Source organism: Ambystoma mexicanum, chromosome 5p, assembly GCF_040938575.1.
Source record: "Ambystoma mexicanum isolate Mex_15411 chromosome 5p, UKY_AmexF1_1, whole genome shotgun sequence".
NCBI classification, from domain to species: Eukaryota; Metazoa; Chordata; class Amphibia; order Caudata; family Ambystomatidae; genus Ambystoma; species Ambystoma mexicanum.
The window spans coordinates 901,477,926-901,502,943 of NC_090930.1; the positions used below are offsets into that span (position 1 = coordinate 901,477,926).

The 25,018-nt window shown below is 46.9% G+C and overlaps 1 long non-coding RNA gene across 1 annotated transcript in view; it reads left to right on the forward strand.

Moving 5' to 3' along the window:
* LOC138481723 (uncharacterized) overlaps positions 1-25,018 on the forward strand; it is a 131,548-nt gene that overhangs the window by 4,869 nt on the left and 101,661 nt on the right. Inside the window, exon 2 of the long non-coding RNA XR_011274357.1 lies at positions 14,970-15,072. This is a non-coding gene — a long non-coding RNA (uncharacterized lncRNA). The remainder of the gene's footprint in view (positions 1-14,969; positions 15,073-25,018) is intronic.

A 25,018-nucleotide genomic window follows, 5' to 3' on the forward strand; every position in this document is an offset into this window, starting at 1 on the left:
TCAATATGATCCATCACGTGATGGAGGCGACTGATATTACCTGTCGTATTCCTCCTCCCAATTAACCCACATTGGTCTGGGTGAACCATTCCACCTCTGCTTTAAATCCCCGGCTTGCTACTCTCGCCATCCTGGCTGCCAGGATTTTCCCCAGGATCTTTCTGTCAACATTCAATAATGAAATGGGACAGTACGTCATGCAATCCAGTGGATCTTCCCCTCCTTCAGTATTACTGTTATGATGGCTTCCCTCATGGACTCTGAGAGGTCCCCCTTCTCGAAAGCCTAGCCATACACCTTGTTGAGCCATGGGGCTAGGAGATATATATATATTCAGAGTACAATTCTATAAGAAACCCATCACTACTGGGCTCTGTGCCCTTCCTCATGGAATGTACCGGCCATCTGATATCCCCCTCCTCTATGGGAGCCTCCAATTCTTCCCTGATCTCAGCCCCTAATTTTGGTAGCCTAATCATGTCCAACAACTCCTCCACATCCTCTTCCACGTATCCCCCTTCGCTTGTGTATAATTTCCCATAAAATTCTGCAAATGCCCTATTAATCCAGTCCTGGGTACCCACTATTTCCCCCTGATTTAGTCCTTATTTGAGTTATGACACGCCTTGGATTTTCCCTGTTTATCAGCCAGGCCAAAAGTTTCCTGGCCTTATCTCCCTCTCCATGTAGCCGAACACCCCGTCTACTGTTGTTAAAGTGTGTCAAATCTGTTAAGGTCTTGTGGTAATTCTCCAGGCTCTGAGCCAGTCTGTCCCCAACCAAATTCCATCTTGCAGCCTCCCTATCCAATTCCGCCACCTGCTCCTCTGTCGGTCGGAGCTTTTCCTGTAATCTCTTTCTCATCCCCACTGTCATTGAAAAGCAAACCCCTCTTTTATTTGCCTTGAGGCACCCCACTGATGTCACTGACACCACATTTAGCTCGAAGTAGCTTTCAATCCCCTTATGTATCTCGCTTTTGAAGGCCCCATCTTCTAATGCTTCTCTCTGCATACCGGTCCCAGGAGGCTAGCACAGCGGCAACGTACTCGCTTTGGACACAAGACGACACGAAGCAACACAGGTTTGATCCCCGGGTACGCGCTTAGAAACCTTGGTTATTAAGCGCATTATAAATAACCTATCATTCCATATCAGCACAGCGGTAGCGTGCTCGCTTTGGACACAAGACGACACGAAGCAACACAGGTTTGATCCCCGGGTACGCGCTTAGAAACCTTGGGTATTAAGCGTGTTATAAATAACCTATTATACCATATCATACACCACACCTTATGTGGGGGCCCCCTACTCCTTCCCATCAGCCAAAACACCAGGAGTGGAGTGATCTGAGGGAGTGCGCCCCAGGTATTCTGGTTCTTCAATTTGTTGACAATGTTCCCTCCCTGTCAGTAGATAATCCAGGCATGAGTATGACCCATGCGCTCCCTAGCAATACGAAAACCCTCTCTCTTCACCGTACCTTTCTCTCCATAATTCCACTACGTCTAATTATTAATATTCAGCGCGTATCAGTTCACTAAACATATTGAGCGCTCCTCCCATTTTCCCACCATGATCACCATCCTCCCCACCTCATCTTTCAGTACCTTTTCCACCTGCAGTGGTACCCCTGCCACCACCCAGATCAATACCCCCTTGCCTGAGTTGAGTAAGACTTGCCCATCACCCGTTTACCCCATTTTCTCCCCAATGCCACTAGGTCTGTCATACCCAGGTGTGTCTCCTATATCAGAGCCACCTGTATCCCCTGTAATTTTAGAAACTCATCTACTCTCTGTTTCTTTTGCCTCGTCCCAGTCCGCGAACATTCCATGTTCCGATTTTCAGACCTCTGACCTCCACCATTGTTACCGATTAAGTTGTATATCCTGTCCCCTCCCTCCAGGGTCCCCTATTCCCAGGGTCCTCCTCTTATCCCCACCCATCCTCGTCCTGGCAGTTCCACCATCCTTTTTTATGCTGATGTTCCCTTCTCTTGATCCCATCACCAGTCTCATATATCTCAGTGCTCGGTCTCTTTTCAGTTTCCCTACTCCCTCCTGTCTCTTAACTGTCCCCCAAACATTAACTGTCCCCCAACTTGGTTGTTCCCCTTGACACCCCCAACTCCCCTCAACTCAACTCCTCCCTACCACCTCCCTCCTCATATCCTCTCTTCTCCCATAACTTCTTCCCTTCCCCCACCCCCAAACTGTATCCCTTGGGTGTCCCCTCTCCTGGTACCACCCCTCCGACCTCACCGTACTAGACCCCTTGACTGGCATACCCCACCTCTTCCCCTCTCCTCGTGGGTTAGCAGCCAGTGGGTCATCTAGGGGTTCCACGTTTCCCCCGCTCCCACCCACCTGTTCCAAATCTCCCCCTCCTCCTTACTTTGCAGTTACCCTACCATTCCACCTCTGCTTTAAATCCCCGGCTTGTGGCCATGGCCCCACCGGGCTACCCTCCATCTCCTGTTCAAGTTTGCGCCCACCAAACCCTTCTCATTTTGCGACTCCCCTCCGTGTGGTGAGACATCCAGCCAGTCCCACAAATCCTTTAGGGACATAAACAGCCATGACTTCCCCCCAATATAACTTTCATTTTGGCTGGGAAGAACATCATATACTTTAAGATCAATTCTCGGAGTCGGCGTCTCACTGCGTCGTATGTTCTTCTCTGGCACTGTACTTCTAGTGTAAAATCCGTAAAGATGTGCAGTTTTGAGTTCCCAATTTTGTAGAATCCCACCTTGCGGGCCTCCTGTAGTATAGCGTCCCGATCCAGAGGTTTATGATCTTTACCACTATTACTCATGGCGGGCCACCGGCGGACGTGCTCTACCTGGCACCATATGTGCTCTTTCAACTGTGAAGAATTTAGACAGTCCTTTTATCCCTAGTACCTTTAGGACCAGGTTTTCCACAAACCGCTCCATACTGGGTCCTTCCTCCCTCTCCGGTACTCCGATCAGCTGAATATTGCAGCATCTAGAGCGACCCTCTGCATCTTCTGCTCTCGCTTCCAAGGTCCTGGCCACCCCCACCAGACCCGCCACCTGGTTTTTGAGGTGTTGGATATCATCCTCCACTGTGCTGACCCTTTGTTCCACTTCTGTGACCCTTTCACACACCTTGCGGATGTCAGCTCTTATTAGCGATACATCCACCCCCACCTCCTTAATGCTTCCTTCAGGAGAGGCTCTGGTAGCCTGGATCACTCCATCGATGTGTCCAGGGTCACTGTTAGGCAGAAACCTGTGCAGTTCCCTCTGGGACCACTGCAAAAAGTTTAAGTCTACAGGAGTTAGCAGTAAACCCAATTGGTAGCAGTCTGTACCACCCAGATTTACCTGGTAGCTGTGGCTGAGCAGTCAGACTACTCTCAAGACGAGTTAGGCCGTATTTGGAGTATACAGGATAGGGCAATTTACACAGTAGAACAAGCAGACACTGATCAGAGCTTGGGTGTAAAGATATATAATTATTTATTTAAAAACACATCTATGAAAACACACTGGCACTAATACGGCAAACAACTCCAATCACAATTACTATAAGTATAGATCAATCCCCTAACAATATTTCGACAAGTCTAGGTTCAACGGCACCACTTATTTGCAGACAGAGGTGAATGCTTTAACCTAGATGGCACTCTAGTATTCGTTAGAAAGGGAGAGAAAAAGGCAGGGTATGAAACCAACTCAGTACCAACACTTTTATGAAACAAATGCAAGGCGAGCAAGGCAGGGTCTACTGTAAATCACAAAGTTCAGAGGCCAGGCCCACTCAGAGAGAGGCAAGGCTGTATGTCCGAAAAGTATCACAGTGGAAATGCACTTCAAGTCTTTGTAGCAAAATGTCACAGAAAGGTTGGACCAGTTTTAGAACAAACGTTTAAGAAGGTCTGGAAGCGACCCAATGGAAAGGTAAGGATTTAAGACACCTCACGCTAACCGTTTCAAGGGAAGCCAGGCGGACACAGTACCTTGAAAGTGAAGAGACAGCTCCGGCGGGGGCAGTTGGTCCTGGTCGTGGATGCAAGTCGGGGCTTTGCCAGAAGAGGAGGGGATCTCGTTGTCGAGGAAAAGTTGAAGATCGTTGCACCACCAGGGAAGAGACCAGCCGCAGAGTGCTCAGTCACAAGGCACCACCTTTTGGTCGCGGTACAGTGGTCAGTGGCTATCCGGTTGCCGGGGTGCTCAGCACGGGCAATTCGACCACTAGACGTCCTGGAAGCGAAGTAAAAGGAAGGGACTGGTTGTTCCCACCAGTCAGGGGAAGAAGACTCTCCAGCAGGGAGATATCCTCTGTCGTTGGGAAGTGGTGAGTCGGTTCATCAGGGCTCCACCGGAGGTGTCATCGTTGCAGGTGGGCTCAGCTTTACCCTCGTCGGATTCTTAGGTCCTGTGGCGACTTCTGAAGTTCCAGTCCCAAAAGCCCTGCTTTTATGCAGAAAACCCCCATTCATTCAGCCTAGCTGTCAATCAAACATGCTAAGTGGTGAGCGGGGCGGCTCACCACTCGGGCCAATCACACAAGAGTGCGACCTGAGTTGGCAAGGCAACTCAGTCCAGGGTGCCTAAACCCCCTCCCACACCCCCTGTGGTACCCAGACAGAATGGCACCACTCTGGAGGGCTTCTGTGCAGAAGCCCGCCAAAAGTGGAACAAAGGGCACAACCTTTGGTTCGGAGTTACAGAGGCGAACACATACGCCATTTTAAAAACTGAGTTCTGGCAGAAAATACCAACCAGTGGATTTATTTAAGACAAATAAACCGGCGGTATGTTAGAGACTAATGTGAAAAAGAATTAGCCTCCAACAATGGGAAGAATCCCATAGGAATATATTTGCGGTCGAATATAAAAAGTAGTATCCACTGCCATCAGCCAAAACTCGACGAGGGGGATGGGACAGTGCCCCCTCGAACAACAGACCCAGGGGTAATCGAAATACTCCTACTAGTACGTCCACAATAGGATGGTTTGTACTAGTTCTGTTAGTAAATTTAGGTCTAGTAAAGCCAATGGTGACTTTACATGCCCTGGGAGACAGTAGTCAGTCCCAGGGTATGGAGTCTATGGTGGGGGTCACCTAGGACACCCCAGTGTTACGGCACGGTGGGTGCTGTGTAACACACATAGCAAAACACATGAGACTCTACGGAGTAAAAGACCCCATAGCTCATAGAACACATTAACATTCAAAGAAATACCACAAATCATGTCCAAGAGTGGGAGAAAAAGAGTCTCACTCTTGGCAGGATGAAAAAAAACTCCAGAAATCCAGCAAAGCTGCTGGGGGACTCACTAGGTTAGGAAATTCAGCCTAAACAGAGAATTCTCCCTAACAGTCACCCCACCTCCTCCATCTCCAGTGGCTCCCTCCTGCGTGGCCCGGGGCCAGCTCCTCCTGTTTTTGTGTTTTTCCATTTGCCTCTGTGTAATTCTCCTTCCACTGTTGTCCTTTAACCATACTGGCCATGTTCTCTTCCAGTTCCACTCTTGGAATTATGTTTCTGACCCCTTCGTAGGCACAGAGTTACTTCCTCCGCTGGTTATTTCTCCTCTCCCTCTGTTCTGTGCTGGTATCTTCACTTGAATGTGGTTCCTAATTCTTTTACTTGGTGACCCAGGGGTTATTATTCTATGTCCCCTCTTCCTGCTGCATAGATTACGCCATGCCCCCTGATCAGTTGAACCGGTGCTGACCCTCCTGTTACGGTCGGAGGCTGTTAGTCCCAGCTTCCTTTCCTTGTTTGGGCTTCAGTGAGCGGCCCGTGCTCCTCCCCACTCTTCCTCCCTTCCTCACTCTGCCTGACACTGGAGCGGTAGGGTATGTATAGTCCGGTCCCCCCTCACGTCTTTTCCTTCCTGGGTGACGTATACCTGTTGTCTCTGCGCCGTGTGGTCCTTGTCATATTTGTTGGTCCAGGTCTCTATCTGTATCACTCCGACCTTCCGCTCCATATGTATGCCCTCCGGCGACCCATTAGCACGTGGTGTCCCCCAGGATCTCCAGCCCAGAGTAGCTGACTGGTCCACTTTGCTGCTACTCACTGTACAATGTCTATATGTCGTGCCATTCACCAGTAGCTTATGTACCATATGGTGGTGTGTCGGATCACCTCCTCTGGTTCTTCTAGCTATCCCAGGCCTCCAGGCCAGCCCATCCATTGCTGCCCCACCCATGTCCACGGTGCTCTGCCCGCTACAACCTTCCTCTGCTGTCCCAGCTGTGATGTTTGGGCCTGGTCACTCCCTTTATCTTCCCCTTTCTGTTCTGCCCAGTGTCGGGAGGCAGCGGGATGCAGCCGGTTAGAGGGGGCCTGGAGCGTCGGAGTTGAGGACTGTTCTCCTGCCTTTCACCTCTCTGTATATTTTACGCTCCGTTCCTTCAGCCTTTCCGGTCCTTGATGCAGCTCCCAGCGGGCCCCAGTGACTCACACGGCTGCAGCATGGATCGGTATTCCACCCCCATTGTGGGGGGGTGCTCCTGTAATCCCTTGGGTTCATGCCACAAGCTGGAGAACTCTGCCAGGCAAGCGTGGATTTCCTGCAGTCTCGGAAGCCACTCGATTATCCTTTGCCCATGCCGGAGCTACGTTGCTCCTCACCGGGTTCATTGCCTCAGAGCCTTCTCTGGGGGCCTGTTCCTAGTCATCACCAGTGCAATTAGATGCAAGCACCCCCTGTATCTCCTTATGTGGCCTCGATTGCCATCTTGGTCGCTTGCCGTGATGTCTCGTCACCAGCGCACAAAGTCAAATTCCGGGGCGATGCAGCCTGCATTTCACATCCTCCGGACCACAGCCTGTGGCTTCAGTCTTTTCTGCACCGTCTGTGCCGAGTTTGCTGCACTTTGTGGGGATTCAAATGCTGGACTTCATCAGGATTTCGGCTGGTCGAGCGGGAACTCCGCGGGCCATGGGAATACATGTTCATTCCTCGCCAGCAAGCCATGCCCCCCCCATTTAAGCAAATTGTGTATTTCGGCGCTCTTGTGCACCTTCTTGCGCCTTCCGGACCCCTTTTCCCAGCCGCTTCCTTGCTGTGCACTTCTCCCGCCTCTCAGCCCTCCCACCACCCAGTGATTGGTCCACTTATAAGACACCCTCCCAGGGCAGTCATCAGCTAAGGGCTACATGGCAAAGGCCAGCTCCCGAAGATGCAGCTCCAGGCTGTGTTTTCCTGTGTTCGCCTGGGAAGCCTGCCACCGTCAACCAGCAGTGGCTGATAAGGTAAGTGTCGTGTGGGCGGGGAGTACAGCCATTACTGTACTTCATTAAAACCTCTCCACTCTTATTACCTATTATAAATATAGCCTATATGTCTAAGATATCCATATTTTGCGTGTATCCTTATATTGTAGGGTAGCCTCAGCTCGTTTATAGCCCATGTGTGTTAGTCAACCATATCACACACTTAGCCTATTTGTGTACAACCTCACCTATTAACTAATATCATATGCCTACATGCAGTTAGCCCAATTGCGCAGGCCAACCAAATTATGCATTTAGCACAAATTTGTCAGGTAGCAATCCTCCGCTGTTAGCCAAATTATGCCATGTAGCCACACTCTGTATTAGGCAATTGCAAGGACCACCCCTGTGTCTCACTTATATAAAATTGTGAAGATTAGTCACACGTCACACATGGATAGTGAAGTTTAGCCAGGCAGCACATTTAGATAGAATTGTGAAGATTGGTCACATGTCACACTTAGACTGTGAAATTAACCAGGCATTTGACTATATACAATTATGTAGATTAGACACATAGACGAAGTTAGAGAGTTGTCAATGTACTAATCTCCCGGCCGTTGCTTCCTCCTACACCACTAAACACTATACACTGCCACTGGGCTACCCAAACTATACCCTAACACACACCCAACACAAGTAACACAACCGTACAACAACAAATCTGGAAATCTGAACAATGGACCTTACCCATATGGATACAACAAAGCAGTGCACACAACCTGAAACACCATCCAATCTGCACATACAACAGGCACAGGGATGGGGCACACAGAGTCAGTGCACTGGAAAAAGAAAGTCTCACCGTACAGGAGCTGGAATGTTTGGTGTGCAGTAGGATGATTTGTTGCTGACAGACCTCAATGCGGTCTAAGGCTCCTCTTAGTTCACATACAGGTGGTGAGAACATACTGAGTGTTAAGGGTGGAGAGAATATCATTGTGGACTGGCGTAGAACGAGGGTGGAGCGTTCTGAGGTCGGCCACGCTCGGTCAAGAGCCTTAGTTTTGTGCCTTTATTGCGGGCCGGTGTTCCCGCCTGCCGGCGGATGTGATTGTCTTTTGGGGAGGAATGTAGCCAAACGGAGCGAGGCCTGCTACAACCAGACAACACCGAATCGGGTGGCACATCGAAGATGCAGGACGACCATCTTAGCAAGGATAGATTTCAAGTAAAAGTGCATCAAATGTCTACAACGCATGTAAAATATGCTATAGTCGGGCTGGTAGCTTGTCTGCAATTAAGCAGAAGGTTAACTCAATATATGTAGTGGCTGCTGCTGGGGTCCACACAGGTTGTGTTGAAAATTAGAAATCAGCAGCACACGCTGATCAAGGCATTAAGCCCACAGGCTTACCTACAATGCTAGAGAGGGTCTGGCTGGGCTTTGGGCACTGGCCCTGCAGTAGTAGAGGTGTGCCTATTCCTAGAGAAGGACTGCTGGTACACTATGTGGAAGGTAGGCGTGCAGCGCCGGGCTAGCCCATGGTGTTGCATGGAGAAGCCAGGGACGTGCGTGCAATGGTTGGGGAGTGGAGTGGGAGATTTTGAATGAGACGACTTGATGGCCTTTTCCCTTTGCAGTTTAACATCCACACCTCTGCTGCAACTGAGACACGCACCCTGCCTCTCTTGATCTTATTGCAGTTACTGGTCTTGCCCACCTGCCCAACAGGGATCCCATAACGGGTATCACGCACCGCTGCCTGCCCTCTATAGCTTGTCAGTACCGTTATCCATCAAATAATCTGTCTATTCTGTTTCGCATCTCTTTCATTAAGTAAGTTGTTGACGCTGCTTTGCATCTGAACCTGCCGTTAGATATTACCACTTTGCCATATTGAATATCTGATGCATACTGAAAACTTGTTTTATTTCCTACACAATCAATGCATGACGGTTTAGCTGTATCCACATAAAGCACTATTTTGTGCTTGCTCGATTTGTAATGCGACATTACCTAAGATTCTGTGTAGCCCTACTGTAGAAATTGAGCTTTCCTACCTTCCGTATGGCTCTACAAATAACTTCCAAGCTGCGCAGCAGCAAAAAAAGCACTCGGCTGCATTGTTAATTAACTCGGGATAACGGATTCTACACCAATGTTAGTCCTGTATTGCAAATGTTTCCATGTTGCCATCCATTTCGGCTTCACGTAGCTCATAGACCTTGCTGAAAATTGAACTAACCCTATAGCACCCTAATTACTAGCCGACCCTGACATCTGAATTGCATGTCACTCACTGACCTATAGTGCTCAAGACTCCCTGTTGCCCTGAGCCAGAAGTGGCCCCCATAGCCTGCTAAAGTAACAGACGGCCTGGCCTCCTCCGAACTTTTAACTAAAATACCTAACTTCCGTCAAATGTATGTGTTTCTACGTTACTCAGGTCACACGCCACACAATACCACACTACTTACCAATACTAGCGCACAGTATAGTAGGGTCATGCTAAGGCTTAACCTAACACCAGTACTTGTCGCGTTCCTTAGTGTCTTCCTAGCCATGACCTTAGCACCATCCATATCGAATACTTCTCAACAGACTGTACCTAACCTTCAAATACTGTCTCCAACATGCTGTAAGTCATACTCATTTGACAATAACACAGCAACCTCAGTCCCCACACGCGACCAGAGTAACATTAGACTAAAAGTCAGAGACAAATCTCAACAGTATCATTGCCTCGACCTAGCCGATGAAACTACCCAGACTAAAAGCAATAATTCACCCAGGCACAGGACCAAACATGCTCCAAGTACAACTAAAACTGAACCCACGAATTACAAAGTTGGCAATACACCTGCACAAATTAAAGGCGCCTTAATTAATGTCAGATGAATCTCTGCTCAAGAACTGTACATTTTCAACCTTATTACAACAAATGACCTCGACTTTATTGCCATAACAGAAGCTTGGCTGCATCTTGCAGCTAGCCCATCATTAGCCCTTGCCTTACCGGACGGCTATGCAATTATTAGAAAGGATAGAATCAGCGCAAAAGGAGGAGGAATTGCTTTTATCTCCAAATCAAATCTCAATACCAGAGAAATCCCAAACATCCCTATTACAAAGGAGAACTCTGTCCACTAAAATAACAATTTTACCTCCAAGGTACCAGACAACCTCAAGGAAGCTTGGCTGTTGCCACTCTTGAAAAAAACAACCCTAGACCCGAATGTACCTACTAATAACCGGCCCATCATGACGGTACCATTCATGTTAAAAATTCTGGATAAGGTAGCATATGTCCAGATTCAAAAATATTTAGAAACACACCAGCTGCTGGGCCTCTGACAATCAGGTTTCCACCAGGGCCACGGCAAGGAAACGGCACTAGTAGACCTTAAAGTGCAAATGGACCAGATCAGAGATAGAGGCGACCTAGCCTTCCTCCTCCTCTTAGACCTTTCAGCGGCATTTGATCTGGTAAACTATAATCAGTTAGCCAGTGATGCCCACTTCTCCAACAATACCAGAGCATGGATCAAATCATTCTTGTCAAACAGAACGATGAGAGTCTTTACCTCCTCCTCAGCAGCTAGCCCTACCCCAGTCTCTTGTGCAGTGCCCCAGGGCTCATGCGTTTCACCCACCAGGTACAATGCATTTACGAATCCTCTCTTCGATAAATTGGACTATTTGGGCGTCACATATACAAATTATGCTGACCCTCTGCATCATCCACAAGGCTTTCCCGGGCATGGGACTGCGTTACATCCACATCTCTCTCCCTAAATACCTCCCTGCTAGAGCCTCCCTGCTAGAGCCCTTCAGTTTTCTAGCTCCAATTCTCTGCAGATCAGATGCTTTTCTAAGCAGGGAGCGGGTGGTAGATCTTGCGCTTTGGCATATACCTCCCTGCGGAGTTGCCTCTTTGCCCCTCTGAGGCTTGAGGTGGATGTCCTTAAGTCCCAGAAGCTTCTCAAGACCCTCTTCTTCCTTTCCTCTCCCCTGCTAATGCCCCCCTCTGCCTCATGGACTGCATGCCTGGTCCCTTCTGCATCCTACAGGGTATGAGGCCCTCCTCGCCCAATCTGCCCCAGCACTCCAGTCTCCCTAACCTGCACTTGCCCTTCTGGGACCCCTGGCCCTTCATTAGCATAATGGGGTGTGCATCCCATACCGCGCCTGGTCCCCCCGTCCTCGCACTTAGCATGTGGTCCTCACTTCCTGCATCCCCTGGCACTTGCCCACCTGGCCTCCGCTTGGCACTTGCCTAGCCCAATGGTCCCTCCTATTCCGCACCTCCCCCCTGCACTTGCACAATCCGAATGACACAAGGCCTAGTAGGACCATTATTGTTGTTTTCTTCCCTGTCTCCCCCCACACAAATGTTTGTCTTGTGGCGCCTTTAAACACCATTTGATGTATAGGCGCTATATAAATAAGCAATTCAAAAATATGTATTTTGCATTGTGGAAAGTGCAAAGCTTTGAGCCATGTGAAAAATGTTGCACCATGTGGAAGACTGAACATTTATTTATCTTTTGTCCTCCTCAAATGGAATGCAGCAAGTGAAATTGCTGGGAGCTATTTATCCCATGCTTGTAAATGCACAGAGCCCAGTTAGCTTGACACCAAGCAATACCAGGAGCAACAGTTGACTCCCTAGTCGAACCAGTGGCATTCAAATATACCAATGTGAAAATAACCAGTTTTGGGAATGTGTATAAAGGAGCATTATGACCCATATAAGACTTTTAAAAGTAAAATGCAACATATTAATAGCAAAATCTAGTGTATAGCTTAAAATAAACTTTCCACAAAATAATCACACCATAACAAAAAGAAAAAACATTATCAAACACAATTCCAATATCATTACATTTAGGGCTATATAATGGACAATAGTTTGGATCTCAAATGAGTTACATTTGTGACATGCCATGTACTAGCTGCTATGCTGTTCTATAGATATGTTTGCTGTATACTAGGTGATGCCAGATACTTTGGAGCTGCTCCTAGGTGCTCCTGCCTATCAAATCATTATTTTTAATAGTAGGAACATGTCCCCACTCACAATTTCATAACCACATTGCTGGTAATAACAGGTAGAAGATAGTCGGTTGACTCGACTTACAAGCCAGGTAGACTATAGCCCAGTCTGTGTTCCAAGAGTTACTGCTAGTGTAAGGATGGGTACTTGGAAATAGATTAAATATAGTTTCACACCAGGGTTTTTGCCTGCTTTCTTTTACAAGCATGAGTTGGGTTTCTGGAAATCTGATTAGGTTTAGGGGACCAGCAGCACCACACAGACTTATGTTGTTGATGGATTTTAATGCTAACCAGGATTGGTAATAAATAAATTCTCTTTATTTTGGGATAGCTGTTCGAATTTTGGTATGAGTTTATTGGTATTTGATTAAAATCATAATATGCACATCTTTCACTGAAGAATGCTTAACTTCTTGAAATGAAGGGGCTAAGGGGAATTTGCTTGAAGGATTAGACGGTTTTAGAATTCACACACATGCAAAGCATTAATAAACGACTAATGTCTGACAATGCATAGGCATTTAGGCTTAGGTATGTAAACTGCACCACTGTCTCAAACTGTTAACATTTTTAGACCAGCATTGAAAGCTCGGTCTTGTTTGTGCCCTCCTTATCCAATTCTCTATCACCTCCATCTTGGTTTTCTCTGTCCTCCTCCACTCCCTTGGATCCCAGGTAAAAATCTGTCTCTAAGCACTCTTACACTATTCTAATGGTCATCTTCTTCCTTTCTTTGAATCAGAGGCACTGTGGAGGCGCTCGCTCCCAGCGGTCTGCCACACATTGCTAATGGTTAGCCTACTTTCTGACAATCTGCCATGGAGGAGGCGCTCGCTATAAGCAGCCTGCCACTCTGTGCTAATGGTTGTCTTTCTCTCTCTGTGCCTTTTTCTCTTTCTCCCTTTTTCTCCTTCTCACTTTCTCTTTATCTTTCTTCCTTCCTTGTCATTTTAAGCAGTAAATTATAATTAGCTAATGGTCCTGGTTTTGCTTTTGTAGAATTTGAGTTATGCACGTTCATGTGGTCATTCACACCATGCTAATTTCATACCCATGCTCACAAGGGGGATACAGGGCTTCACAAAGTGGCTAAGGGAACCATACATAGTTCCATAATGAGGGCACATAGAAGACCTTCACAATGGGGAACCCAGCTTTACAAAGTGGGTATGGGGAACACATTGTTGTGGACACCTGCTTCTGAAGGAGTAAGTGACATGCCTCAATAAACTGGAAAATTAGCAGACTTTATTTTTAGGTTCCCGGCTTGACAAAACTCTGATCTTTGCCAAATCACTATTCCTAATGCCCTTTATGCCACAAATGATGCTGCTTTCCAACACAAAATATTCTTCCGAATAACTATCGAATACTATCTCTACTTCAAGACTCAAAATGGAATGTTTAGCTATTTTTGCTTTGTAAGTGGTTAATATTACAAGTTTATGGACTCTGTCAAGTAATCAGTGGCTGATTTAGATGCTTAGATGATAATATTGTTGCTCCAGCATGGATTTGTTTCTATATATCAATATCTGGAAGCCTTAATTTGTACAACTACCTGACCAGTCACACACATTGTAATTGCCATTATTCTGTGTTGAACGCATGTGCCTTGCAAGTTGCTTGCGTTTTAGTCAGATTTCCCTACTCCAATCAAAGGATATGAAATCATTTTGAGTCTCTGGGATTAGAATTGTGATTTTGATGAAACCTCTGGGAGGTGAGAGCTGGTGCTTTGCATCGAAGCAGAGTTGAGGTCCACACCAGTACTTTAGCAGACTAGGAGAAGCATAAACTGGACTTGTCTAAATATAGGACCTAGTTTTTCAAAACACTTGTATTGTGGGTTTCCAATATAGCATACATTAGCTTCACCTATAGTTCTCTTCTATGTGCTGTAGGAGCTCATCTGGCTTCATCAGTGTTTCCTTTGTTACATTTGCCAGTGGCCACTATATGCCTAATGGCTGTAAACATGATTTGTAGCTGTTGCTTACATTAATTTGCCCTGTGAAAGTTATATTTGGTACTCTGGCATACTGAGGACATTTATGATATTTGAGCGACTGGTGCATTTAGATTGAAAAAGACAAGAATAGAGCCATAATTTACCAACTATTCATAAGACATGTAGGTGATGTAGGTGTGGTGTAGCAAGAGTCTAGCGTCTTAGAGAAAATTGCTGGTTACAATAGCAGGGGCCAAAATTCGGATTTCTTGACCAGGAGCAACATCCAGCTCTTGTGTATCAGGCATCACCAATTAGGCAAGAGCGATGCAGGGGAACCAGAAGCTAGTGCATAGAGCACAGCAAAGGTAACCTTTGCGTAAGACACACACTCTACTTTTTGTCCATTTATATATTATCCAATATGCTTTAAATGTCTCTTAAGTGTGTCCATGATTCTCTTTTATACACACCCATACCTACCCAGTTATTTTTACATAACCGTGTTTGTATAGCACCACTTGCTTGGGTGTGAAAAGTAACTCCTGATAGCTCTTGGTTTCGTGGTAACCAGGCTCTCCTTGGCTATAATGAGGAGCTAAATAGCCCCTAGCTCCTAGCAATTTCAAACTCTGCTATTGTTTTGCATGTTTTTGTATCAATCTACATCTTATGTGATATCTGCAGTGTAATGTTGGCATTCAATCACATGGTCTAGAGGCTTTAAATATTTGTATAACCTTTTTTTAGGTGTGCTGCCAGTGATGCACAATCAAGCTGTTTTCTTAAAATCATATCTAACTTTTCTAAGTCACTGCAGAGAGGGGAGAACAGCTACTGCATTAGATTCCAGGTCTGTATTTACAAGGTTTCGTTAGTAAACTCCTAAGGGGTGTATAACATTACAATTTAATAAAGTAAAAGTGCACTAAAAAGACTGAACTGAACACTATTTGCAAAGGTTTACAAACATTGTAAATTCTGTAAACCAAATGTTTACTAATAATGACGGTTTTGAAGTGTACACTAGGTTTACGAACAATAGTAAATGCTGTAAACCAAATGTTTACTAATATTGACAAATTTGAGGTGTACACTAGGTTTGTAAAGGTCTACAAATAGGTTTTCTTTGTAAATGAAATGTTCAGTTGTGCGTGAAACATTAAGTGTACGTTAGGTGTACAAAGTATTCATGATTTGTAAACCATGGCAAATTTAGGGTTTACAAATCTGTGGAACATTAAGTCCAAATGGACTTGCATAACTCCACGGTTTACTTATGTGTAAACACAATGTAAACCAAAGGTTTACAAAAAGGTTTAAACACTTTTGTGAACTTATAGTTTGCATAGGTTTGGATGCAGTTTACCAAATTTGTAAACCATGATTTTCATGCCTTGTATTGGATGGGCGAATCACAGACTTTGTCCACGGACAGCACACTGAGGTAAAGAAGTCTGGGAAATATATTTGGGGTTATTTTATGGACAAAATGGCCTGGAGATGGTGGGGGAGTGAAACAAAGTTTATATAGAGCTCTTTTTATAGGTGAAAGAACGCTGCGCAGGTGTTGCTGTGTCTGCTGTTATTTTTCTTAATCTGCGGACATTATTGGGATTGCGGGGGCTGGGTGAGTCCTGTTATTTGAAGGTGGATTGTAAATACTTGTTATATGGTTTAATTCTATTGTGAGGGTTGTGGACAGTGGTCAGAGTCTTGGGGGCATGGCCATAGGTCGTTCCCCCAAGAATCTAACCACTGGCCACGTACAGTATGGTAATATTTGTATAGTTATTATAGTTACTATATGGGGAGTATACCGTATTTGTAATATGGTAGAATGATGTTATTCAAGTGTATATGGTATTTATGATCCTAGTACAATTGAGGCTAGTGCTCCTTGATCTCTTCTCAGCCATTGGCACAGTCAACCATTCTAGCCTCATTAAATGGTTTCATGATACCTTCGGCATCACAGACCGGGCACTGGACTGGCTGACCTCTTTTCCTCACTTACCACCCTTCCCAGCTGCAAGTGGCCATTTCTACTCCACCACTGCACTCTACTTGCAGCGTACCCCAGTTATATCCTATCGCTGTGGCTCTTCAATATCTATCTCATCCCTCTGGCTCACCTGATCTCCTTTTTCTCTTCTCATTTCCAGTGTAATGGTGGTGACAAACAGCTTTCTTGGAAAATTCTGTCTACTACATTCTCCCCCCTGTCTTTCATCCCTGATTGTTTGCCCACCATCCAGGCATTGTGTGTGGCTAACAATATCTGTCTGAATGCCAGTAAGATGGAGATCCTTCTTATTCGGACACTTCTGCCCTGTTTCCCTCCTACCCTCTGGCCACCCTCCTTGAGCCCTCTACCCTCACCAGCCTTTGGGACCAAAAACCTTGGGGTCATCTCTGACTCCTCTCTCTCCTTTACTCCTTACATTTTAGCGCTTTTAAAGAAGCCCACTTTTAACTTTACCTCTGTTCAGGCATTCTACCTTTCCTCACATTCTCCGAGAAGCTCAACAGTCCTCTGTAGGCAGAACTACTGCAAAAGCCTCTTCCTCAACCTGCCCTTTTGTTCTCTATGCCCCCTTCAACTACTCCAGAATAGGGATACATTCTGTACATTGGCTACTGGTGGCCGCAAGGATGAAAATCAAGAGCCTCTATATCATTGACAAGGCTCCCTGGAGTCTTGGACAACGTTATCTACAAACTTTCTCTCCCTGAATACTCCCCTGTTAGACCCCTGCACTCCTCTAACTCCAATTTTCTGCTTGTCTAACACTTCTCCAAACAGAGAGCGGGAGGCATGTCTCTATCTTTGGCTGGTGCCTCTCTTTGGAACAGCCTTCCTGTCCCTCTCAGACTTGAGCTGGACGTCCTTAAGTTCTGGAAACTTCTCAAAATGCTCCTTTTCTCTTCCTGTTTCCCTCAATTTGTTCCTTGGTAACTCATGCCACTGCCACTGAGACTGGCAGCAAGGACCTCCCTCTTTTCCCCCAAGCCAAGCCTACCCCAACACTGCCACCTTCCTTCTCGGACACCCAGCCCATGAAGCGTGTGTCAGTTGAGGCTTTTGTCGCCACTTTTCCCCCCCCTCCACCTTTGGCTGTCTCACATCCATACACAGTCCTGTCTGTGCTCTACTCTTCAATTTCTGATATGCTTGATGCTTTTACCCCTGTCATGAGGATCCGTTTGATGTCCAAAGCCAAGTGCAATTCCTGGTATGAGTCTGACCTAGCTACACTTAAACCTAAGTGTAGGACAGATGAGAGGAAATGGAGGATTTCCTGTTCATCCTCTAACAAACTGGCCTGTCGTCTGCTACAAAGGCAATACCTACTCTCTGTCCTCACCAAGAAGAGAGTCCACTTTCAAGCTTGTGTCTCTGCGGCATCTAAAAACTCGGCAGAACTCTTTAAAATCTGCAAGGAGCTGGCCAACCCTGCTGCAGTCTCTAGCCCTCCTGTTGCCTCACAGGCTCTTTGCAATGCCCTTGCCTCTCACTTCATTTAAAAAACCCAGGATATTCTGTGCACCCTCTCCACCCACACCCCTTCTCTCCCCTCTCCATCTGGACTAGCTGACCCTCCTTTAGCCACCCTCCTACCATCCTTCTTGTCCTTTCCTCTTTTTACCCCTGACAAGGTCGCTAGACAAGTCCTATCTATGAAAGCCTCGTCAAAACAGGTTCATCCCTGTTCCTCTAAAACTATCAAGGACCACATTGACACCCTCGCTCCGGCCCTTGCTGATTTTTGCAACCACTCCTTTGCCTCGGTATCCTTTCCCTCCACTCTGAACCACTCCTTTGTGCATCCTATTTTCAAGAAACCCACAGCTGATCCTTCTTGTCCAGCTATCGCCCAATTTTCATTACTCCCTTTCTTGACAAACCCCTGCAAAAGTTGGCCAACTCTCAGTTTAACCTTCATTCCAATTCTGTTGGCTGACTCCATGACCACCAGTCTGGCTTTAGAGCTGCCAGAAGACCGGAAACTGCTCTCCTGAACATCCGTGAAGATCTGCTCTCGAACCTTGACTCTAACATTCCCTCTGTCCTCATCCTCCTTGATCTCTCTTCTGCCTTCGACACGTTCAACCATACCATCCTGCTCAACCGTCTCTGTGAAAACCTGGGTATCACTGCTCAGGCTCTGGCCTGGCTGACCTCTTTCCTCTCAGATCGACCCTCCGAGGTCCAACTTGGGTCCTTCCTTTCATCTATCTTTCTCTCTACCTGTGGTGTTCCCCAGGGGTCCAACCTCTCATCCTGGCTTTTCAACCAATACCTGGCAACTCTCGCCCACTGCATTGCCACTTTCTGCTCAAATTTCCAGTGCTACGCTGACGACACTCAACTCATTTTCAGGCTGCCCTCTGCCACCTCCTCTCCCTCTCTCATCTCTGATTGCCTTACTACCATTCAATATTGGTGTGCCCCCAATGATCTTTGTCTGAATGCCAGCAAGACGGAGATCCTCCTCATCGGCACACCTTCACCATACTTTCCCCTCACTCTCTGGCCGGCCTCCCTTGACCCTCCTTCTACCGCCACCTGTGAGGCTAAGAACCTCGGGTCATCTTTGACTCTACCTTTTCCTTCTCCGCCCACATCTCTGAGGTCTCTAAAAAGTCAAATTTCCGACAGCACCTCCTCAGAGGTACTCTGCCTTTCCTCTCATTATATGCCAAGCACTGGTTCTCTCTAGCTTTGACTATTGTAACAGCCTCTTTCTAAATCTACCTTCCTCTACTCTCCACCCTCTGCAACTAATCCAGAACAGGACTGCAAGACTTGTCCTTGGCCTCAAGCCCTGGGATCGTATCTCTCCAGCTCTGAAATCTCTCCACTGGCTCCCAGTGGATGCAAGGATTAAATTCAAAACCCTCTGCATTGTCCACAAGGCTTTCTGGGGCCTGGGTCCAAAATACCTTCAGCTATCCCTCCACAAATACCTCCCCTCTTGAGCTCTTTGATCCTCTACCTCCAACTCCCTCAGGGTCAGTCGTTTTTCAAAGAAACGAGCTGTGGGTAGATCTCTGTCTTTGGCTGGGGCCTCCCTCAGGAACAGCCTCCCTGCCACTCTAAATCTTGAGGGGAACCATCTCCGGTTCCGGAAGCACCTCAAGATCTTCCTCTTTTCTTCTGCCTCGCTCCCCCTTGCCCCTGCTGATCTGTTCTCTCTTGGCACAGTGCACCTGGCCACCCTCTGTCCTTCGCGCCCAGGTGCCTGCTCACCCTGCCACCCTCCCGCACTGCCTGCGGGCCACCCCTTGCACTGAGGTCTGTATCTGTACCCATACAGCCCCCCTTTTTCTTCCTGCACTTATCAGACCTACCCTGTCTGCTGCCTTAAACCTAGCACTTGAAAATTGCTGGCTGCAGTACCACTGTTTGTTGCCTTTATTATTTATTTATTGTTATTTATCTGTTTCTCCTCTGCTTCACACTTTCCACTTCTCCTCCTTCCATGAATTTTTCCCATCCTCCCCTCCCATGCACTTGCGCGTTCTCAATGTCACTGAGCCTAGTAAGATCACAGTTTTGTTCTCCCTGTTCCCCTCTCTTGCCTTGTCGTGCTCTGAAACACTTGTGTACGAGCGCGGTAGAAATAAAATATCAATCAATCAATCAATCAATCAACCTCACAAGTCCCAGGCCTTAAATCTAGTCGGCCTCAGTACCCCCATCCCCTTCTGTACTGCCCTTGTGGGTCTACCGCCTGGCAGCTGTGTACCCCACCTGTGGGACTCCCCCCACCCAGCAGTTAGACACCGGCCTTGGGGGTACACTTTTGCTCACCCCACTTCCGTCAAAGGAGACCCCACTCCAAAAGACTCAGACGGATGGTCAAGTCACGAAGGTTTATTTGTCAATCTTCCGCGGAAGGGCATGACTTCAGCATCCTTGAGAGAACGGGGAAGTGAGCTGATAAGCATTAGGTCTGCAGGGTTTATATACATTTTCAAATATCATTGGTTCCAATCTCTAGCACGTGCACAAAGGAGTTTACAAAAGCATAGCAGTTAGTCACGTAATCTTCCTTTCCCCATCCCTCCTTCATGCAGAAGAGTTACTCATAAACACACTCCTGGGGTGAGCTGATAAGCCTAATACTGCACAGTAATTACACCCTTCTCAGCATCTCAGGGGCCCTCTTCAGGGAATCCACTTCTGCTGTTCATGACAATCTTGTATATGTCGTGCAAGGCCTTTACCAGCCTCTGCCCTTCCCTTCTTCTTGGAATTTGACATCTGTTAACAAGAAAACAAATTTTGCAACACTGCCTAGTCGCACCTAATCTCCCTTTTCTACTCTGGTACTCTACAGGATTCATCTTGCTACAGCATGTGCATGGGGTTACTAATTTGTGTATCCACAATTTGCCCCTTTTGCTCATGTTGAGCAAGATTATATGTCAATCTTATTCAAATCCTCCATTTCCTTCAACCACATTATCCGCAAATGCTCCTTTTCCTGATGAGAGGGGGTATCCTGCACCTTGCGGGCTGTCCTGCTACAGCAATCCATACAACCTCCAATAAGCATTGGAGAACATTGTATGCATAGGCAGCAAACCAGGGCTAAGCCTATCATTATCAGTATTGGGGTTAGCAACTTCCAGCCAAGATCTTTCAGTAACTTCATCCACCAACTATCTCCGACCCCCTCCTCATAGTGGATTGTCTCGGCTATCTTATGTAACCTGGATATCATGGACAACACTCCCTCACTTGCATCGGGAATATACATGCAACATTGGGAAACCACCATAGTGCAAACTCCGCCCCTTTCTGCGGTCAACACATCCAACACGTACCTATTCTGTAATGCAACTAACCGTATGGCCTTCATCTCATATGTAATATTAGTGAGTATATCAGCTGTTTCACTAATCATGGTCTCCACTGCCCTACTTAGTCTGCATACCTCTTGGGAGTTCAGGAATATTCCTAAAGGGAGTGTCATTGCCTTTACTATGTCAATAAATATATCCAGATCAGTGTCTGATTGGTCAAGCCCTTTCCTCGTCTCTCTCTTATACCTGTGTTTAGCATACATTTCTTTAGGGGTATAAGTCATAGCAGCAGGTATTATCCTTGCAAAATAACATGTTCCCGAAAAGTTCCTGGGAAGCCATAGATAAGCCCTTTTATTACAAACATAAGCATACCCTTCAATCTCACCTATACCCCTACTATACCTAGAAAGATCGTATATTATACTACATCCCAAAATAGTTTCTCCTTTCATTCCCTTGAAACAAATATTCTTCCTTGAGTACTCTCTGGTTACCATCAAGGGGGGGTGGAGGTAATTTCCATACCCTTGCCTGACCTACGAGGTCTCTTGAAGAGTAGGTTACTCCCTCCTGTTTCATTTTATGAACTATACCTGCTGATATGTCTGACCATTTCATTGTAAAGCATCTGGAAGTATTTGGCATATACTTGTCTAGTGAGAGAACCCTCATCCAAAGCAAAATACAACTATCAACTTCTGGTACCACAAAAGCATACATAGGTATTCCATCTCCTGCATCACGGGGAACATGACTACATATCCAACAATTCGACAAATTCAACGCCTTCTGTGATGTATTCATTAAGCGTATATATGCATTCCTACTATACTCTTCATCTACATGACCATCATGCTCATGCCTATCTTTACTATATACATAAGTAATATTGGTATAATTTGGGGAGTTCGCCACAGGAAATATATTCTTAAATTCATACATTCAAGGGTGTTCCAGATACTATAAAAATACACCAAGCCCTGTCACCACCAAAACACCTGCTATACATAAAACAGTCTTTTCCTTCGTTGTACACCTGTATATGTCCACCTTCATCCGTCCACTTGGGTGGGCAGACAGAGCTAAATCCTGCAGTTCCATCTCACTTATCATTGCTTTTGCCACCTTACCTGAGTTTATGCTGACACTTGCAGGTTAAAGGATAGTTCCGGGACTTTTTTTTTATTGTCCCTACGGGTCGGCCATGTGTTTGTAAGCATAAATCGGTAGATCGTAGGAAACTTTCCTATGGACCTTACCCGACTTTTCGCCCATTATCGCACTCGAAATCAGCCTCCATTTTGTGATAATCCTATCATTCCGCCGCATCGACCTGGCTCACCTGCCTTTGCGGCACTAAATCAAATCCCCCGCCCCTGAGCCTGACATCAGCAGACGCGTACTGCCCATTTCAAGCACGTCTCGTGTCAACAATCGCTGCGCCTCAGCTATTGACGTGTTGCCATGGAAATGGCAGGACGCCTCTTTCCCCAATAAGTATAAACAGACCGTTTCACAACATACAGCAGCAGATTTTCGATTCCATTCCTCTCTCTGTGTTACTTTGAGTATTCTGTGACTCGTTTCAGTGCTCTGGTCAGCTACCTTCGCCGCTTGTAGCCCGTGTGAACACCTGTACCATCTCTGTAAATTATTTTACTATCTTTACCGCACAATGGCCACAATAATGCCGTATATGTACGAGCCCGAGTACACCGAGGAGGAACTACTGGAAAGGCAAGCACGCGAAAACGATGGGGATTCGGACGGCAGTTGGGAGGACCAGTCAACGGATGAAGAGCCTGGACCATGTCGCATGGACGGCGTCTCCACCTGGTGCACGTGCAATCGGTGCGAGCTAATGCCAACTGAGGAGGAGAACTGCTGCTGCCGTGAAAATTCCGGGTGCTTGGCCTACATTTCGGAAAGCGAGCAAAGTCTGCAGGAAGGCGAGCAAAGTCCGCAATGCATCACCGAGCTGCCAGAGTTCAGGGAAGCCTGCCTCTCACGGACAGTGTTGAGGATGATGATGGTGCTTATGCACGAACTTCGTGGCACTGTTCGTCCGCGTAATCCGAGTAACGAGTAAGTATACTCTGTTTGTGATGTCAGTGATGCCACCACTATTTCATGGTCGTCTCCCACATATAAAATTACATTTACATATCATTCGAACGCATGTAAATTGGTTCCATATAGTGCATTTTCTAGATATAATTTTTTTCTAAGAAAAATGACATGTGTTACCTGAATCGACATTGATAAGAAAGTTTGGTCAGTTTAATACAGTTTGCATCTTTTTTTTTCACAGGTGGTACAGGCTGGTGGCCTATCGTTGCTTCACTTGGTGGCTTCACGGGAGGCTCGGACACCGCGTTCGGAGAGTAATACCTGCCTGTGCGGTACTTGCCATTAGACAACATTTCCCCAGTGACAGTGGACAATACCGCGGATTTTCCCTCGATGTGCTGCAACCTCAACTTTACAATGTGTAATGTTTATTATTTATGTTTAATTAAAATCTAAAATAAAGCCCAACATATATTTTAACAATGGTTGTTTTGATTTTTTAAATGAATCTAGTGTGTCTCCGTTGAATAGCCTTCCAGTGCCTTGTCTTGTCACACCACATGTCTCCGGCCAGCATCCTCCCTCACGCTGGCCGCACACCTTCAATCCACATAACCGTTGAACCCATATATGCAGCAGTCATACATATATTATTTTGTGGGTTGGCATCAAGCGTTGGCAATAAAAAGCTGTTGGATTTTATTGATACAAAACATGGTTATAGGTAAATAATAAATATGGTTGATCATAATAAATCCTCTTTTTGGGCACCGGGTACAGAGATGACCGCCATATATTCTACTGGGAGGGTGAGGTATTTATAAACTCACCCCCCTGCCTTCCATGTAGTAGATCCTGCAGCCATCCTCTTACATTCAGTTAGATGGCCTCTCCTTGGTGAGGCCCTGCGGCAAACGGGTCTTGTCTGCACGACCACCGCCCCAATCCACCCCCCCGCCCTATCAAAGGCAGTTCGCACCAGGGTACTTGCGCTGCTGGCAAGTGGAGCTGTCAGGGAGCGATAAAGGCCAAGAGGTGCCAAAGACCATGTACACTTCAAAGTGGTCTATAGAGCATGGGTTGTTGTTCCCATGTCTACCTCCAGACCCCGTGTCTCCTGCCAAGCATCCCCCCTCACGCTGGACGCCCCCCTGCAATCCACATAAGTGTGTCTCCATTCACGAGTCTTCCTGTGTCTTGTCTGCACGACCACCGCCCCGATCCACCCCCCGCCCTATCAAAGGCAGTTCGCACCAGGGTACTTGCGCTGCTGGCAAGTGGAGCTGTCAGGGAGCGATAAAGGCCAAGAGGTGCCAAAGACCATGTACACTTCAAAGTGGTCTATAGAGCATGGGTTGTTGTTCCCATGTCTACCTCCAGACCCCGTGTCTCCTGCCAAGCATCCCCCCTCACGCTGGACGCCCCCCTGCAATCCACATAAGTGTGTCTCCATTCACGAGTCTTCCTGTGTCTTGTCTGCACGACCACCGCCCCGATCCACCCCCCGCCCTATCAAAGGCAGTTCGCACCAGGGTACTTGCGCTGCTGGCAAGTGGAGCTGTCAGGGAGCGATAAAGGCCAAGAGGTGCCAAAGACCATGTACACTTCAAAGTGGTCTATAGAGCATGGGTTGTTGTTCCCATGTCTACCTCCAGACCCCGTGTCTCCTGCCAAGCATCCCCCCTCACGCTGGACGCCCCCCTGCAATCCACATAAGTGTGTCTCCATTCACGAGTCTTCCTGTGTCTTGTCTGCACGACCACCGCCCCGATCCACCCCCCGCCCTATCAAAGGCAGTTCGCACCAGGGTACTTGCGCTGCTGGCAAGTGGAGCTGTCAGGGAGCGATAAAGGCCAAGAGGTGCCAAAGACCATGTACACTTCAAAGTGGTCTATAGAGCATGGGTTGTT